Genomic DNA, 16,479 nt, shown 5'->3' with positions numbered 1-16,479 from the left:
CATCGGGACCCCGAGCCTTGCTGGGGGCTCTAGGTGTAGGAGCAGCTCCCCTGCCCCTGCACCGGCTGGACTTAGTTGTGCCTCGAGGTCCTTGGGGGTCTCGGGTGACCACCTGCCGTCGCTAAGAGCGATGGTCCATTTCCCCTGCTTTGGAGTGCGTGGGGGCAGATGCTGCACCAGCTTCCCCTGCACCGCCCTGCCGGCGCCCTGCAGCACTTGCTGTGCCAGTCCAGTTCGCCCCACCAGTCCCTCAGCCCGGGCTGGCGGGGTCCCCCCCCCCCCCCCCCGGCAGTGCCGAGGGACTGGAGTCCTGTCCTGCAGCACCCCCTGCTGTTCCTAGTGCTGAGTTTTCAAGGCCTTGAAGAGCCAAATTTGTGTCTCCTGTCAATTATGGCTTTCCTGGGTGCTCATCTGGACAGCGAAGGCCCTTTGGGCCATGCCCACGCTCGAGGTGGCGGGGGGAGCTTTCTTGATGACGCACGTTTTGTCCTGGCTTTATTTATCTCTGCTTATCTTTAGCTCTTACTCCGAGCTGAGAGCTGAGACCCAACTCCCACTTCCCTCTCCCTGCCAGGGATGCTTTTTCTCTTCCCTCCCTGGAGTCGCTTCTCGCTTGCTCTAATGAAATGCAGTGACTTGGAGGTGTGGAAGGGAGAGGTCCTTTTTGATTTGTCTGGTGCTAATTCAGAGCAGATGAGGGTTTCCCCCTGAAGGCTGAGACATCCTCATGGCAAGGGTAGTGCCAGTGCTCCCTGGAGGTAGACCGGGAAGGGAAGGAGGGCCTAGTGGATCCATGGTTTTAGGCTGCCTGTCTGTGCTAGCTGCAGAAAGTTGGGGAAAGAGCTGTGAAGATCTCGGTGGCGGTGAAGTCCAAGCCTGAGTCCAAGGGACTCTTTGAAATGGGAAATCCTTCTTCAGAGCCCCTTGATTCTGGTTCTTGGTTCTGTACCAAGATTACTGGTACATGGCGGGGGGATGGGAGAAGAAGGACAGAGCAAATGTCAAGCGTGGGGTGACGTGTTTTTCACACAACCCTTTGCCTCTGGTCTGAGACCAGCCAAACTCGTTTCACCCAGGACAATGACATGCGGGGGTCAGCTCTCTTCAACCTGGCTCCGCAGGGCGCTGAATGTTTGGCCTTGCCAAATTTTTGTTGGACCTAGGCACCTATAATTCAGCGGTGTAGTTCCCCCTCACCCCAGGCCCCGCTGCAGTCAACCTTACACTCAGACATCACAGGTTTATCAAGTTCAACAAACCCACATGCTGATGGAGCAAGTGCCACAGAGCATGCGCTCTCCAGTGCATGACCTGACCAAAAGTTAGCACAGAAACGGGCCTTACCTCTTTCCAAAGATTTCTATCTATTCCAAGGAAACCAAAAGCTCTTGCAAAACTGGAAGTGCCTACCTAGGAAACAAGTTCATGATGGCTGCACAGTGGCTTCCACGGTCAAATAAAGGGACCTTCAGTTTCCACTGGTGCTTTTGGGTCCCAGATTAATCCAGTAAGGGTTCAACATCAGGCTGTCCCTGACCTGGAGATGATACAAAGAGCGTGGTCAGCTGTTTTACGCAGTGGAGGCAGGGAAGTGAAATGACTTGCTCAGGGTCTCCCGGGGAGTCGGTGGCAGAGCTGGCTCTTGCCTCCCCCACCTCCCACAGGCCCTGTCCCAGGGCTCCACTACGACATCATCCGTCCTCCTCTTGCTTTGCTCCCCTCCAAACACCAGCTTCTGCAACCCCTCCCTCCTTTCTGACTCACTTCTCCCTTTTGCATTGGAATCTGCTGGAATTTCATCCTCGAGACACTGGTGAGATCAGATCGAGGGCCCTGAGGGCTGACTGCATCGACTTTACTGACTTCACTGGAATCCCATTCCACTCGTGGCTTGTACAATTTCCTGAGAAACTTAGGTAACAATAAAATACTACAAATAATTAACATTCACTGAGAAAGCAGCTTGAGCACTGGTCTTTGACTGCTAAACCCAGGGCACCTCCTTTGGCTGCATCAGATGGCTCGTGACGGAAGCTCTGTGAAGGGCACAGGTCTGGCATCACTGGGCTAGCCCTGCCCTTGTATTTCCCTCTTTCTCAAAGCCAAAGATGCTGCCCTTCTGCAGTGAGTATAGGGCTCTGGGGAGCCTCCGTGCAGCATGCCCCAGGACCAGGTTGATTTACCCCAGTGCGGGCTCTAACCCCTTCTCTCTGCAACCCCAGTTCTGCCACCTGGGGGGATGTTAGAGGTGGGGATCTGCAGGAGGCAGATGAAGAAAGGAGCAGTGGTAGTGTGGCAAGCCAGTCCAGCTCTGAGCATGATATTGCCCTGAGCAGAGTCCAAGCAGGTTGGTGAGATTCAGGAGGGAGCAGCCATACTCAGCCCCCCAGCCTGGACCTCCTGTGAACCCATCAGTGAAAGCAGCAGAGCAGGGGCCTTTCTGGGTTAATTGCCATTTCATTTCATGCCTTGTGGGAATGGCGCTGCGTCAGACTGGATACAGGTGGCAGTGATGTTAGCCAGCTGCCCCAGAAGGAAGAGGCAACTTGACAGAGCAGCTGCTGGGATAGGGTTCAGGCACACTGGGATCTGTCTTTATCCAGAGACAACCGTAAGATCAAGTCTGCTCCGGCCTGAAAGCTGGATCTGGTGGGGTCTCATGGGACCATGCCATTCACTTTCATCCTGAAGTGAAGAAAACATCGTGGGAGAGATGGACAGATGAAGGGGATGGATGCGGGTGCATGGGCAGATGTGTGAAAGGGTATTCATAGGAACCATTCAGTCTCTGCCCCGAAGGGATCTATCCATATCCTTTACATGGCTGTGCACTGCAGCACCTGTCACACAGAGCTCAACCTGTCTGAGCCTCTGCAGGTGCCACGGCAATAGGAATATGCAAGATCAGGCAGGAGACAGCGAGAGACATGGCTGGAAGCATGCGGGTCATGCCGAAGTATGTGCAGAGAATGGGAGAAGGAGAGGTGAGGCAAAGCGGGTAGGTGGAGGGTTGTGTCTGGGGAAGGCTGGATGAATAGAGAAACAGGCAGGGGGTGAGGCCCTTAATGGCTGCAGGACAGGGTGGTGTGTCTGGCAGGAAAAATCCTTTTTTACAACCTGCCGGCAGGAGACCTAACACTTTCCTCCATTCAAATATGTTTAGCATGTGGCTCCCTGCAGCTCATTCATGGCGTGGCTGCTGCATTGGTCCTCAGGAGAGGGAGTGGAGCAGCCTTGTCCAACAGCAACAGGGCCCATGATGGATGGAGGGCTGGGCTCTCCTGGGCAGTCAGCAACACCTGTCAATGAGACGCTACAACTCATTCGCCTCCGAAAACAGGGATAAATGGTGGCCAAGCAAAGCAAAGGGTCAGGTCCCCATGGGCACATGGTTCCTGAAGATAAATGAGCCCAGCCCAAGGAAGGTTGTAAGTCACAGAGGTGATGATAGGCCCTGCCTGAGCCGCAGGGCAGCTTCCCAGGACGTTCAGCTTTTGTTCTGGCCCAGAATCCAGGAATGCACTCAGCCAGGAGAAAAGCAAACATGTGGCTGTGAGGCCGGCCGGTCCTAAGCTGCTGTGATGGCTCCAGCCTATTGGAAAGGCACCCGAACACCCCATATACCTGGAAGAGTTTGCTTCTCTCAGCCTCCTGCTGCTTTAGGGTGAGGCTATGAAGAGTGAGTGGCCTACACTGGAGCATGTTTGGGGTGGATGGTGTTCTTTAACCACTGATGAAATGGGAAAAGTAGTTTGCTTCCATGCTCACCGGCTCACCCCTGAAGGGAGAATACGGTGTATTTAAGCTGACCCCCCCGATTTCTGGAGGAAACTTAGCAGAGAAGATGGGAGCTGTAAGGTGAAAAGAGGGAGGAGGAGGACTGGTGCAGGGCACCACCAAAGATGACCGTTGTAGATGAATAGCTTGGGGCTGGTGCCCATGCTGTTGGCATCAGGGCTCATTCCTTAAGACCCCAGGACTGTGTCCCAGCTGGTTCCCAGGCAGGGTAATACCGCATCTCACATGGGTTTCTATAATGGAGAGTCTGCAACCCCTGTGTCTGCTGGAGGGATGCACCCAGGCTAAGTGGGGCTCTGGGGCACCTGATGTTTGTTTCCTGGCCAAGTATAACCCACTAGTGAGTAGGTGACCTGTCATGCTGCCCTGGGATCAGAGGTGAGCCAGCAGCAGGGGTACTAGGTGGAAGGGGGGGATTGGCTTCACAACCCAAATGTATCTACTCGTTTGCTCTGAGCAGCACATACAGCCAAGCCAAAACATAGGACTGTGCTCTTCAGCCAGGCTTTTGGATGTGCACTGCTATGGGGGACATCTGTGCAGACAAGCAGTCATGTTAGTGTGCAGTCCAGCCAGGTTCACTGGCTGTATCTGCATAGATCAGCCTGAGAATTGAAGCCTTCATCCATATCAACTGCTTGGGTTATCCACCGGGTACCTGCAATCAGGAACAGAACCAGCGGGTGCTTAAGTTAATGAACAGTGTCAATGGGCAGTTGAAGCCAAGTAACATCTAACACTTCCACAGCACCTGTCTGCCTGACCAGCCTCAAACTACACCCATCTCTACTAGGGGTCGCCGACATGCAGCCGCTCCTGGAGCAGCCAGTACCAACCAGCAATTCCACATCAGACCTCACAGTATGGTGCCAGTTGTTAAAACATGGGGAATTGCAGCCCTTCTTAAACAGGAGGTACAAAGCACAGTGTACAGCCCGGAGCACAACTGCAAACAGGCAGCCACACAGCTTGAGCTCCAGCTTCTCTCTTGTTAACCAGGGCTGGTACCCTTGGGAGAGCTAATTACAGCAGCAGAGACATCTAGTGGCTGAATGATAAATTGCAAGTCTGTCTATCACCAGGGTCTTCTGGTGTCTCTGAGCACCATCCAGCCATGCGTTAAGTAGTGCGACTAGCATCTGCAAGCAAACATGCACTTGATATAGGGCATTGGAGCACATTATTCTTCCAGAAAATGTCAGGGCATTGATATCGGGCATTGGAGCAAATTATTCTTCCAAAAAATCTCTCCAAGCAAAGTGGTCAGGTTCATCCAAACAACCCACTGCAGTAAAGGATGTAGAGGTCAGGATTGCCAGCAGGAATCTCTCTTTTTGGTGAAACTCCCCTCCTGATCTGCATAAGCATTTCTTGAAGGGGGAGGGGGGCCTTTCTCTAAATGGTGCTGCATTTTTCAGGACAATGGCAGCATTTCTAGAGTTGCATGTATACTTGGAAAGGGAAATGAAGAGATGTGGAGCTGTCTTCTCCCACAGGCTGCTTTTGGGAGGGTGCTGGAGGAGTGGGTGTGGGGGGGAGGTTGGAGCTGCTTGCAGGTGTGAAGGAACTAGCAAGCAGTTCTCTGAATAGGGTGGGGAGAGCTGGTGTTTGATCAGCCCTTTCCGGCTATGGATGTAGATATGACTCTTAGCTAAGGGAAGCTTTTCTTCATGCCGTTCCTAGGGACAGAAAAGTCACCAGAAGCAGTGGGGCACCAGGTCCGTGGTGTTGGGGAAGGAGGCACCAGATCCGTGCTGTTGGGGGAGGAGGCACCAGGTCCATGGTGTTGGGGCATCTAAAATGTCTTGGGCTCAAGGGGGGCTTGCTCTGCTGGTTTCACCCACCACAAATTAAACAGAAGCATCCAAACTCCCCCAGTGTGGGGCACTGGTCCTTGGCTTTGGTTGGTTTTCAGGGTTTCCCAAGTGCCACCAAAAGCTAACTTCCAGGTTCCTTTTACCTTGATATTCTTAGAATTGGGGTGTCTCTGAAAACGGAGCCACTGACACCTGCTCCCTGCACTAGACATGCCAGTGTCCAGACCCACTGCCCCTCCCGGCCCATCCTCATACAACTTGACATCACAGATCACTGAGTCGGGGGCAAAGTGCTTTTTGGTCCTCTGGGAACGTCAGAGCAGCTCCCCCTAGCACAGCCCTGCCATTCCAGTTCCCCCGACCCAGTTCTGCCCCCCTCACCCATGTCTATCTTTTCAGTTATACTTTTGCCAACTGGGTGCAAAGAGGAGTGTCATTTGCTCAGCTGCACAGAGGGCTGCAGCAAGGAGGTGGGGGAGAGGGTGCTCACAGTGTAGAGCCTGGGTCTTGGGGGGAGTGCTCCTCCACCCTCGCCCCTTATCTCCTCCCAGAAGTGGGTTTTTTTTAAAGTATATATAAACACGGTGCCTTCTGTGTCAGTGAAACGGCGAAACAATTCAGAGCTGGAACCCACTCAAGAGAGCGGGAGAGAGAGAGGAAAAAAGAAAAAAAAAAAAACCTCGACCAGCCAACCCAGTCCTGAGCCTTGTTAGCCCATCAAAGAGTCTATGAAAAACCTTTCCTCCCTCCCTCATGCACTCATTCGCAGCACTGCCCAGATCAGCTCTGTCCTTTTCCCTCTCTCCTCCTACAAAGGTAGACCTCTCCAGGCTGCCCGAAGCTCTCAGGAACGAGAGTCACTGACTGCTGCAGTTCCCTGGAGTAGACTATCCCACCAGCAAATCAAACTCTGCTTCTTGCAAACCTCAGAGACCCCTTCCTCTCCCCAAGATTCCCCATGTGAGTCTAAAGAGGCTGCTTCTACAAACAAGGTAAGGGCTTTCTTTTCTTGATCTATCCTCCTCCTCATTTACTTTCACCTACGTGCCTATCACATGTTGCATTAAGCTCAGACTAGGAAAAATCTCTCTCATTTCTCAGTCACAAGACCCTATAATTCTGATTGCCTTTCTCCATGCAGCAAGGGATATTGCACAGGCTCTTCCAAATGCCTCTTCCCAGGCAAGGTTTCATCTGCATGCTTTTCTTTATTTCTTTTTCCCTTTTACCATCCCTTCTTTTGTTTTTTCCCTCTGCCCCTTTTTAAAGTTGCATTCCTTTGTAATAAGCTGTATTCCAGGGGCTGGAGATGGTCAGGCTGTTTAATAAGAACCACTTTGGGCCCAACCTGTGTCTGGTTCTAATGTCTAAATCCTACTTTTCTAGCACGAAAAATGTTTGGGAAAAGTTTTGCGCCCCTTGGGACCTCCCTTCCCGGCACTTTGACTGTGCGTCCAATTCCATAATCTGACTGTGAGGCTGTCCTCTTTCCCAATTACAAACATCTGCACTAATACTTGTCGTCAGCCCCTATTAGAATCAGGATATATCGTCTGAGCTCATTTCACGCGCACCTTGAGTTGGGAAATATGAGGTGCTCCTTTTTTTAAAGAGCACTCCTGCTAATCTATGCTCTCCTCTGCCAAGTTTCTTGGCTTTGAACATTCTCAATAAGCCAGGAGAGTCCCCTCTCTATATTAGCCCCAGGCTGAGTAATAACCTACTGGAGATATTTTCTCATCTATGGGCAGCTTTGCTATAAGGAACGTTTAATAAATCATAAGGCCAGTGAATTCCTGAGATTTTTTTTTATTGCTTCTGTAAAAATGCAGTTTTGAGCTATCAACGAGGGACGCTGGGAACAAACTATTCTTTTTCAGCTGCAGTCCTACGAACGTTGGACGCTAGAACGATAGTGCTGTCTGCGTAAGAGGTTTTTTTCCCCTGCTCAAACTGGGGCAGCATTGCTATGTTTAGAATAATAGAATTCACACCCGCGCGCACAGTCGCACAGGCTGTGTCGTAGCAGAGCAAAGCAGCGCCCTGCGGGACCAGCTGGAAGGTTTCGTTTCAGTTACAGAAGCAGCTCTTGAAGCTTTGTGGTTTTCGAGCCTCAAAGCCCCCAAGAAGCTGACCACTAAAAATGTTAGGGAGTCTATCAGTCCCCAGGATTTACAACAGGTATCCCCCCCCCACCATGCTGCTCCTGAAGTTGCAATAGCAAACCTCTCCCTGATGCGAAGTCTGTGATGTTTGGGGAAGTGTTATCACTAGAATTTGTAGTGAGATTAAGAAACCAGTGATTTCCACAAACTTTTGCCCTGGAGCACAGGAAATAAATAAAAAAAAAATCCTCTAGAAAATAGGATAGATTCTTGAAGAGAGAGCAATTTGGGCAGCCAGGCTTGGAAAATTAGTTTCATCAAAACTTTTCTCTTTGTGTTTATTTGTATTTCCTAGTCCCGAGGTCCAACGAAGACTAAAAGTGTACAGGGTATACCAAGTGTATACCAAGTGCACAGTGTATACCAAGCACTGGCTTCTTTCACATAATTTGCTCTGAAACACAGTTTGCCCCAAAAGCGGGTTCTGCATGGCTTGTAACTTGACAAGCGTGGTCAGCGTTGAATCCTAGAGCTGTCAAGAGAGCCTCGATTTCTTGGAAAACGTGTGATGCTGTAACCATGGAATTTGCTTTGCGCCATAAGCAGGTGGAGGAGGGAACGCAGTCTGATGTCACAGTAGCCGTGCGTGAGCTCTCAGTGCGACCAGAACAGCTGAGTTGCCCCTTAAAAAAAAAAAATCAAGAGAGGGAAAAAGTTTGACTCTGTAGAAGCATTTGTTTCCTGTCATGCCTTTGTTTCAGGCTCTGTAAAGCCAGATTGTAATAAGCCGAGGTGGTGTTTTCAGCCTTGCTTTGTACCGCGATGCACTGAAATGCCTTGCGATGATTCATATGTTCCATTCATATGAAATTCAGTATTTCAAAGTGTGAATGAGGATTGCTGTGGAGACTGGGGGGTTGGTTTGTTTGGTTTATAAGCAGTCAGCCCTAGAAGTGTCAAAAGATATTCACACCTTAGTGAAATCTAGGCTTTTTCTACCCCTGGCTTTTGGCAGCAATTCACGGTTGCTCTTTCCAGCGGCGTTTTGATGTTCCCTTTCAAATAGTCTTTTAAACTGTTTTTTTGCAGGGGGAATTATGGCAATTGTTTCTCTTTGATTTCCAAGCATCTCGGTGATCTTTTGTCAGCACCTTGACCACCCCAACAAGAGCTCCATGCCCAACCTTGTGTTGGGAGCCCCCAGAACCACGGGGCGGGATTGCCATCTCTGTCATATTTGGCAGCTCGGAGCAAGTCCCCAGCCTCTCTTCCTCTGCCCAGATCTTGCATGCATCCCCCCCAGCGCAGGGCTAGCTGCTTTCTGTGCTCTGAAAGAGTCAGCATTTGAAAAGCAGCCACTAGCAGCAGTCGAGTTACAGTAGTTCTGAGGCTTGGTTAAACATTGGAGGCAGTGTTTAACTGCTCATGAAATAGTAACCAAGGCTACTACAATCGCAACCAAAAATACAACCAGACTTTTCTCATCTGGAGCAGAACACCATCCCATCTGCACCCCATCACAAGGGGCGGTGCGCGCATGAACGCGCTCGCTGATGGATAAAGAGCTGGGACACGGGAAAGGAAGTCGCTGACCTTTGAGAGTGAGGAACAGCTTAAAAACTCCAAGGCATCTTCCTGTTTAATACAGCTGACGCAGTTCATCAGCCCTCTTGAATGCCATCTCTTCACCCCCTGGGCTTTTCATTATGTGCACAAAGGTCCCGATTTAGGGCTCTTTCCTGGGTCCGCTTTTTTTCCCCCCTTGCTTCTAGTTACAGAAATATTTCTTGGAGTAAATCTTCTTGCAGAAATACAGAGGGGTTGAATCCGATGAATCCCTGCTGGCATGCTGTTGATTTTGTGGGTGTTATTCTAAAGGTGATGTTGGTTCAGGGAGAGAAAAGACCCGTTGCTTCCTGGGAAAGACAAGAGAAGGATTCTGCCCTTGGCCACTGCTGACATCGGTAGGGCTCACGGCCCTAAATACCTGTAGCATTGTGGCTCTTGTAAGAAGGTATCTGCTATATGCTTCCCTGCTGCTCTGATGTGAGTAGAGCACTATAATGATGTGGAAGGCTTCGCACGTCTTCCACAAAGATTTTTGACTGGTTCTTTCTGTGTTTGTGTTTGGCAATTAGACTGGGAGGGGGGAGAGTAGTGAGACTATGGGCTTCTGCATCCTCCAGCTGATACTGAGAGTCAGTCTGGTGGGATTCCCATAAGCTCTTTCAAGGCTGGGGACAGAAAGGCAAGTTACAACCCTCTGAGGTTCCTGCCCTACCAGCCAGATAATGGACCACCCCAGCCCTAGCCCCAGCCCCTGCCTCTGTTGGCGCCCATGTCTGATGCCGCAGAAGAGACAGGCTATATTTTTAATTTGTGCTTATCGCACTGTGCTGACACCCAGCAGCCTTGGGGAACGATTCTCTGAGCAGGATGGAAAGAGCATCCTTTGGCACATGGACCTCGCCTCCCTGTAAAGGACAGATCAGTCACTGGCCCGAGGGAAAGGACTCGACTCAAGGCAGCAGTGAGACCCAACTCACTTGCCCACCCCCTGCCTCAGTTTCCCCATAAATGGGGCTGCTTGATACTTGTCCATCTCTAAGTTGCTTTAAAGCACATATACATTAAGCAGAGCCAGGAGCTTGGGTAAGCAGAAATGGGGGTCACTGAAGCTTCATATAGGGAATACAGGCCAGAATAAATGCTAAGCATGCTTATGGTAGCAGGACTTTGGCTGCAGGGCATCCAGCGTGACATGAGCTGAAGAGGCTTTCAACCTGGAAGTATGAGAGTGCCTGGCTGAGATGTCTTCCTCTTACCACCCATTCTCCCACAGCGCCTGCTGCCTGCTCTTGGCTCTTTTTTCTCTCTGAGTTTGCCAGCAGCACTGACGAAAGGATGGTTGTGATGCTGGGGACTGGAGCAAGAATGTCCAACGCGGGGCTTCGTGCTTTGTTATAAATCTTTTCCAAAGGCACTTGGGAGACAGTTTTGTGGATCAATAGGAAGCGAGATTAGTGGGATGTCGTGTCTAGAGTTGCAACACCAAGTGGATCCTTTTGGCGATATATCTAAATAGTTGTAAATTTTTTCCAGTGTGGCTTTTTAGGTGGAACTTTCTTGCCTTTGGCTGGAAGAAAAATGGTGGGATACAAAGGCTAGCTTCCAAAACTCTCTTGCTATAAGATGCTGTGCCCTTCTGGCTATTATTATGCTTATTAATGGCTCTACTGCCATACAGGCTCTGACACCCCAGCTCCTCTCTTCCCTTGCTACTCCATGGAAAGAGCCTCTACCTACAGCCTAGTTGTGCGGGGAACATTGTATTGACTGGATGTTGGAGAACGGCACCTGCAAAATGCATTAGCTCTGGTGGAAAGGGCGTGAAGGGTTTCTCTTTTTTTCTTTTTTCCCCCCCTTTCTCACACACAGGGTCTGTCTTTCTCTCTCATATTTCAGCTTGTCCATAGCTAGGAAAGCAGCAGAGTTTCCATTTGGCTGTGCTGAGGAAAACGCCTGTAACAACAAACCCTAATAGTTTGGAAGGGTGAGGGATTAAAGATACTGAATTTCATTTGTCTTCCCTCCTTCCCCACCTTCTTTCCTTTTGCGGAGGGCCAAGAAAGATCTGCTCTCGTGAGAATGTCTGTAATGCAGAGCCTCTTCGCTCCCCATCCCTGTCCCCCGGCCTTTGCCAAGCTTGCCGTCCACAACAGAGTTTCAGGCCTGAGGAGGGGAAAGCATCAGTGAGCATCTGCTAGTTGGAGGGGTGGCAAATCGGCTGGCTAAGAAGGCCAAGAAGGCCCTGTTCCTAAGCAGCGTCCTGGCGTCCCACTTGCACACCAGCACTCCCACGCACCGGACCCTGGCTCACAGATTTGGGCAGCTTCCCTTGCCTTTGTTGAACCCTTTCTCTTTGGGACTGAGGTCTGTGAGGCAGTGCTGGAGAAGGGCGTGAGAGGGGAGACCGCAAGAGAAAGCTCTAGGCAGCACCGGGAGTCCTGGACATCCCCTCCAGAGCACTGGGTGGAGAAGCAGCTCAGTGCTTTTTCCATACAATTCCCACCCTCCCTCTTTTCTTCTTTTTTACTAGTTTCCTTCCCTCCGCCCCTCAGTAAAAAAGAAAGAATTCCTCCCATGCAGGAGCCTTGCCTTGGTTCCCCATACAGCCGATGCAAACCGTGAAGCCCCTTGCTCTGCCTCGGGATGGGTGCCCTTTGAAATGGCACAGCCATCTTCTGTTTAAGCCACTAATAAAGCTGGAGCAGTGTAGAAATCACCTTCACATAGCTGTCCTTCATTCAGGGTAGAGGGAGAGAGCGAGAGTCCTTCCGGTAGGCCCATGTACTGTAACACGCAGGGCTGGGCTTTGATAAGACCCTAGTGGTTGGGGTAGACCCCACCGAAGGAATCGGTGTGCTAGGTGCTGAGCACTCGGGGAAACTGGGTTTTCAGTCTAGTTCTGAGATGGGAGCCGAGCTCTGCTGAAAAACCAGCCCCAGCTGCGGGCACAAACCCCTTGGAAATCTGGCTGTAAGCTCACGAGATTCGGACCTGCTGGGCCTTGGTTAGACCAACGTAGTGATTAAACAAGCAAGTCTCCCATCGCTGTTGTTCCAGACTGAACCTTCCTCTCCCGTTCAGTAAAGAAGCAGTGGTGACTTGAAGGGAGCTGCCTGGGTTTAACCAGGAGGATTTGACCCTGGGATGTTGACATGCTAGGCTTCCTCCTTCCTTCCTTTATATTCTGGGGTAAATCTTAATTTGATTTTTTTTTCCCATGGACCTAGTGACCTGGCAGTGGGCACTAAGCATCAGCCTTTCCCTTTTCTCCCGCTTGCCTGCTTATGTTGCCTCTTCTCCAGGACTGTTGAGCCGCCCAAAGCATGTGATATGGTCCAAGTGGACCCGTGCTCTCGAGCCCTTCATCCCTGAGCAGGAACTCTACCAGGTTCTCAACCCTATCCATACTGAACAGCCTTCCAGCAGAGCCTCTTCTCATCTATCCAGGATTTAGCTGTCCAACAATCCTTTATTTGGCAACAGGGGAAAAGCTGAGTAGCCCTGAACCCCTCATTGACAGGTGTTGAATAAGAAGAAGAAAGTCCAGGTGTCAATTTGGCCCTGAAGAACATCTTGGCAGGTCTTACTTCAGTAGGAGGCACCATGTACAGCGTAGGCACCTAGCTAGAGAGGGTGAAGCTTTAGAAGTCCCTATGTGACCTGGGAACTGAACTACCTTTGAAAATCAAAAGGGCTTAGGCTTCTAAGTCACTCAGACGCTTTTAAGATTTCCACCCGGTGTTTTTGCCGCTCTCTGCTTTTTAAAGCTCCAAGGCCAGTATAAAGAAAACTGCTTCCTTTGCAGGGTCTGCTGGATCTAGTGATCTCTGGGTAACCACTGCTGCCCAGGAGGCCTCATAGCTTTTAGTTTCCTGCCATCATAAACCAAAGACTACAGGATACAAGCCCTAGCTTCCAAACTGCCCAGTGGAAGTTGACTGGCATTCCAGGCTGTCTTCTGCCTTTGTCTCCCCCATCCCATGCCCTTATTCATTATACACTATAGATGTCCCCAAAGCCTTACAAACACAGGTAAAGACAGACTGCCCCCGGCCCCTGAGGACTTCGAAAATGACCGAAGTGTCATTTGGGCTTGTATTCAGCGGGAGTGGGAGCTGGAGGTCTCTATCAAAGGAAGTGGCAGAGGAAGAGTTGTCTGGAAAGGTGGTGGTGAACAAGAAGTGCTGGATCTTGGAGGGGAAAAGGAGAGTACCAAGGGCAGGTGGCTTGACTACATCATGGAAACCAGTGGCAGTGGAGAAAGGGGACAAAGGCAGCAGTGAAGTGGGATGACAGGGAAGAATATGAGACATAGAGAAGAACAGCGGCAGGGATACTAGGAAGGGTGTCTCCTTGGTTAGGTATTTTACATGGCTCTCGTCATTATGCTGGGGCCTGAGCATCTTGCAGGGGTGGTATGGTCAGTCAGGAAAATGCCAGAGGGGGTTAGGCTCAAGTACCATCACCTGAAGTCAGCAAAGCTCAGCTACACCCCAGCTTCCAGCTGCCTGTCTGCAGTCACGATCTTCCCTAGCCAAAGACTACCGAGGCTCTTCCTCGGCCCTTGACTATCACCCATCTGGGGAACTTCTTTCTTGGTTTCAGCGAACCTTGCTTAGCCGGGCTCCTCTCTTCTGGCAAGAATGTGGCAAAAGCTCCTGTTTGCTTTGGTGCGGGTACATCTGCCAGTACTGGTGCTTAATGAGCACTTGCTAATGGATCCTCCTGGCACTCCGAAGAGGGAAAGGAGCTTGTTATCCTCTGCTCCATCCCCACCCACACTTTGTGAAATGGAGATGCAGAGAGACTCAGGCCAACTCTTGCACATGTGTGTGTCAAGCACCTACAAACCTGTGTTTATTCATTATATTCATTATTGCTTGAAACTCCCATGGATCTCCCAGGAGTTACCCTAATATAAATCCTAAACTGCTCACAGCAGGAGTGGTCTTAGGATTCTCTTAAAACCAACCATGCACTGCAAGTCTAATCAGTCTGACCTAGAAATCCCCGATCTTCTCGATCTAGCTATGCTCGCTCCTTTTTTCCAGACGGATCGTACTGGCGAGAGCTAAGCGCTTTCTTTATTGTTCTTCCAGAGGGTTTTATTTCATTGCTGCCTTCCAAGTTCCCAGGGATCTAAATTCTAAAGAAGGGGTCTTATAAAGAGCCTCGTCCAGATGAATGAGATGATATTGCTGGCTATCGAGACGAGATCTGTCCTCGGTTTTTATCCGCAGACAATATGCCAGTGGGAGCAAACAGGGATACAGCCTTTCTTTAGAGGCGCATTAGTTAAAAAAGAGCTTTTTCTTTGTCTTGGACAGAAACCCAAGACCCTGAAGCCAGACCACCTTGCGCAGCTGCAGTCCTCTCAAATCTTGCCAGCTAAACAGAGCTGGGCTTGGGGGGAGCAGCTCTTGTCTGCAGGAGGATGTGCTGGGGATACAGCAGAGGATGCAGTTTCGTCTCTGACAGCGCCAGGGGTTTGGAGGTGCTGAGGCCTCTTGGTCAGGGTGCTGGGATGAGAAGCTAGATCAGCTTGCTGTGCTTTGAGGGCCCTGTTAGGCAGAGGTGTCGTAGTGCGCATGAAACCAACTCCTGCAGATGGTCAAGACTTCATTGTGCTCTGCAAAATTCCCTGTGTCTTGACCAAATTCCAGGTGGGGTAAGCGGGGGGATAATTCCTGCACTTCTCATTTGTCTGCTTCCTGCTTTAAACCTGATGGGTAATGTTGCCGTTGATCAGCTTCTGCCCCCAAGGTAGCTGCATTTTCAGTGTCATTGGAAGGTGTTTCTGGCATAGCTGAAATCTGAGAGGTATTTTGGGGTTGTCTTCAGTTTAGGGGCCCTGAGGCTCATTATTGGAGAAGGTGTTTACTTTGTGTCCCAAACTTATTCGTATGGACGTCTGGAATGGTGAGAATGTGACAGGACTTGGTGGAAGTGACTTGTGAAAATGCTTACTCCTCCTCTCCATCCCAAAGCTAACAGCAAATTCACCCGCTTTCAGATTTCTTTACAAACACTAAAATTAGCTCAAGTTTGTTTGCAGCAAGACTGAATGGGTCTGGGACTGCTTTACAGCTTCCCCTCCAAATCAGGTGGTTTTGCCATGCAACTTGGGAACTCAAAGCACATTTTTCCCCCCCTCCTTTCTGAGATCTTGGTTTTGCTCCAAAATCAAAATGTGATTCCTGGGGAGGGACAGAGGGCGAATCCAATGTGCCTCAGCACTGAGAAATAACCACATGCCTCCCCCATCTTGCAACACGGATCCCAGAGGTTTGCCTAGCTGGACAAACATGTGTTCAGCCATGTATCAGCATCGCTAGTGAACTTCAGCTAGGATTTTCAGCAGTGAAACTCCTGCTTAGCTAAGTGACCCAACCTGCTGGCAAAGAGAAATAATGCTACATTTATTATTAGTGATTTGTGTTGCCTATTTCTTGCCAGTCCCAAGCTTTCAAATGTCAGGAGCCAGTTCCCAGAGACCAGGATTCTGATTTAAAATGGTGATTTTTTTTTTCTTTAAATAAGGTTTTCTTTTTTCTTTTTCTTTTTTTTTTTTTGATTTCCACTTCTTTAACTTGCAGGGCAGCCTGGGCTTTTTCTATTTTTTTCATTTGACACCATGACTATTAGAGACATTTTGCTTGTAATGAAGGCAGAGATTCTTCTGAAGCCTCTTGATAGTGCATTTTTTTCCAAGTGCCTGAATCGTGAGCAGTGGCCATATTGTTAATTTATCATATGGGTGACCCAGCCAAGCCAGGGTGAGAGACTTCTTCTGCAAAGAGCTTGTCGTCCCATGAGACAAGGCTGGGGATAGACATCACACATCAACCGGTTTAAGTGATCAGAAGCTGGTTTAAAACTGTAACGGAACAAATGTTCAGTGCACATTACCCAGTTTGAAAATGCTTTAAATCAGTTTGAGACAAACCTGGTTGAATGTGGTATCAGACTTAATGGATTTGGCTCAAACCGGTTCATGCAATGCCTATCTCAGACCCCTTGCTGGTTTAAGATAAACCAGACACCCCCAGCATCCCAGCATGCTCTCTGGGCTGGGCTGGCCAGGGCTCTCTGCTCCACAGCAAGGCTGGCTCCTCCCCTCTGCTCTCTGGCTGCAGCTCTAGCAGAGACTTGTAGGGTCTGCTTGGCTTCCTCCTGCCCTACCTCCCCCT

At 50.1% G+C, this 16,479-nt stretch overlaps 1 protein-coding gene across 2 annotated transcripts in view; it reads left to right on the top strand.

Moving 5' to 3' along the window:
* Positions 1 to 6,234: 6,234 nt before the first annotated feature.
* Positions 6,235 to 16,479, top strand: part of COL8A2 (collagen type VIII alpha 2 chain) — a 138,737-nt gene continuing 128,492 nt past the window's right edge. For both annotated transcript variants that reach the window (XM_090057626.1, XM_090057625.1), the window contains exon 1: positions 6,235 to 6,607. The gene's annotated coding sequence lies outside the window, so the exon portion shown is untranslated. The remainder of the gene's footprint in view (positions 6,608 to 16,479) is intronic.

Source organism: Crocodylus siamensis, chromosome 7, assembly GCF_052110815.1.
Source record: "Crocodylus siamensis isolate JL-2025a chromosome 7, ASM5211081v1, whole genome shotgun sequence".
Taxonomy (NCBI): domain Eukaryota; kingdom Metazoa; phylum Chordata; order Crocodylia; family Crocodylidae; genus Crocodylus; species Crocodylus siamensis.
Note: the sequence above shows the minus strand (reverse complement) of the source record. Positions and strands in the feature narration are given on the sequence as shown.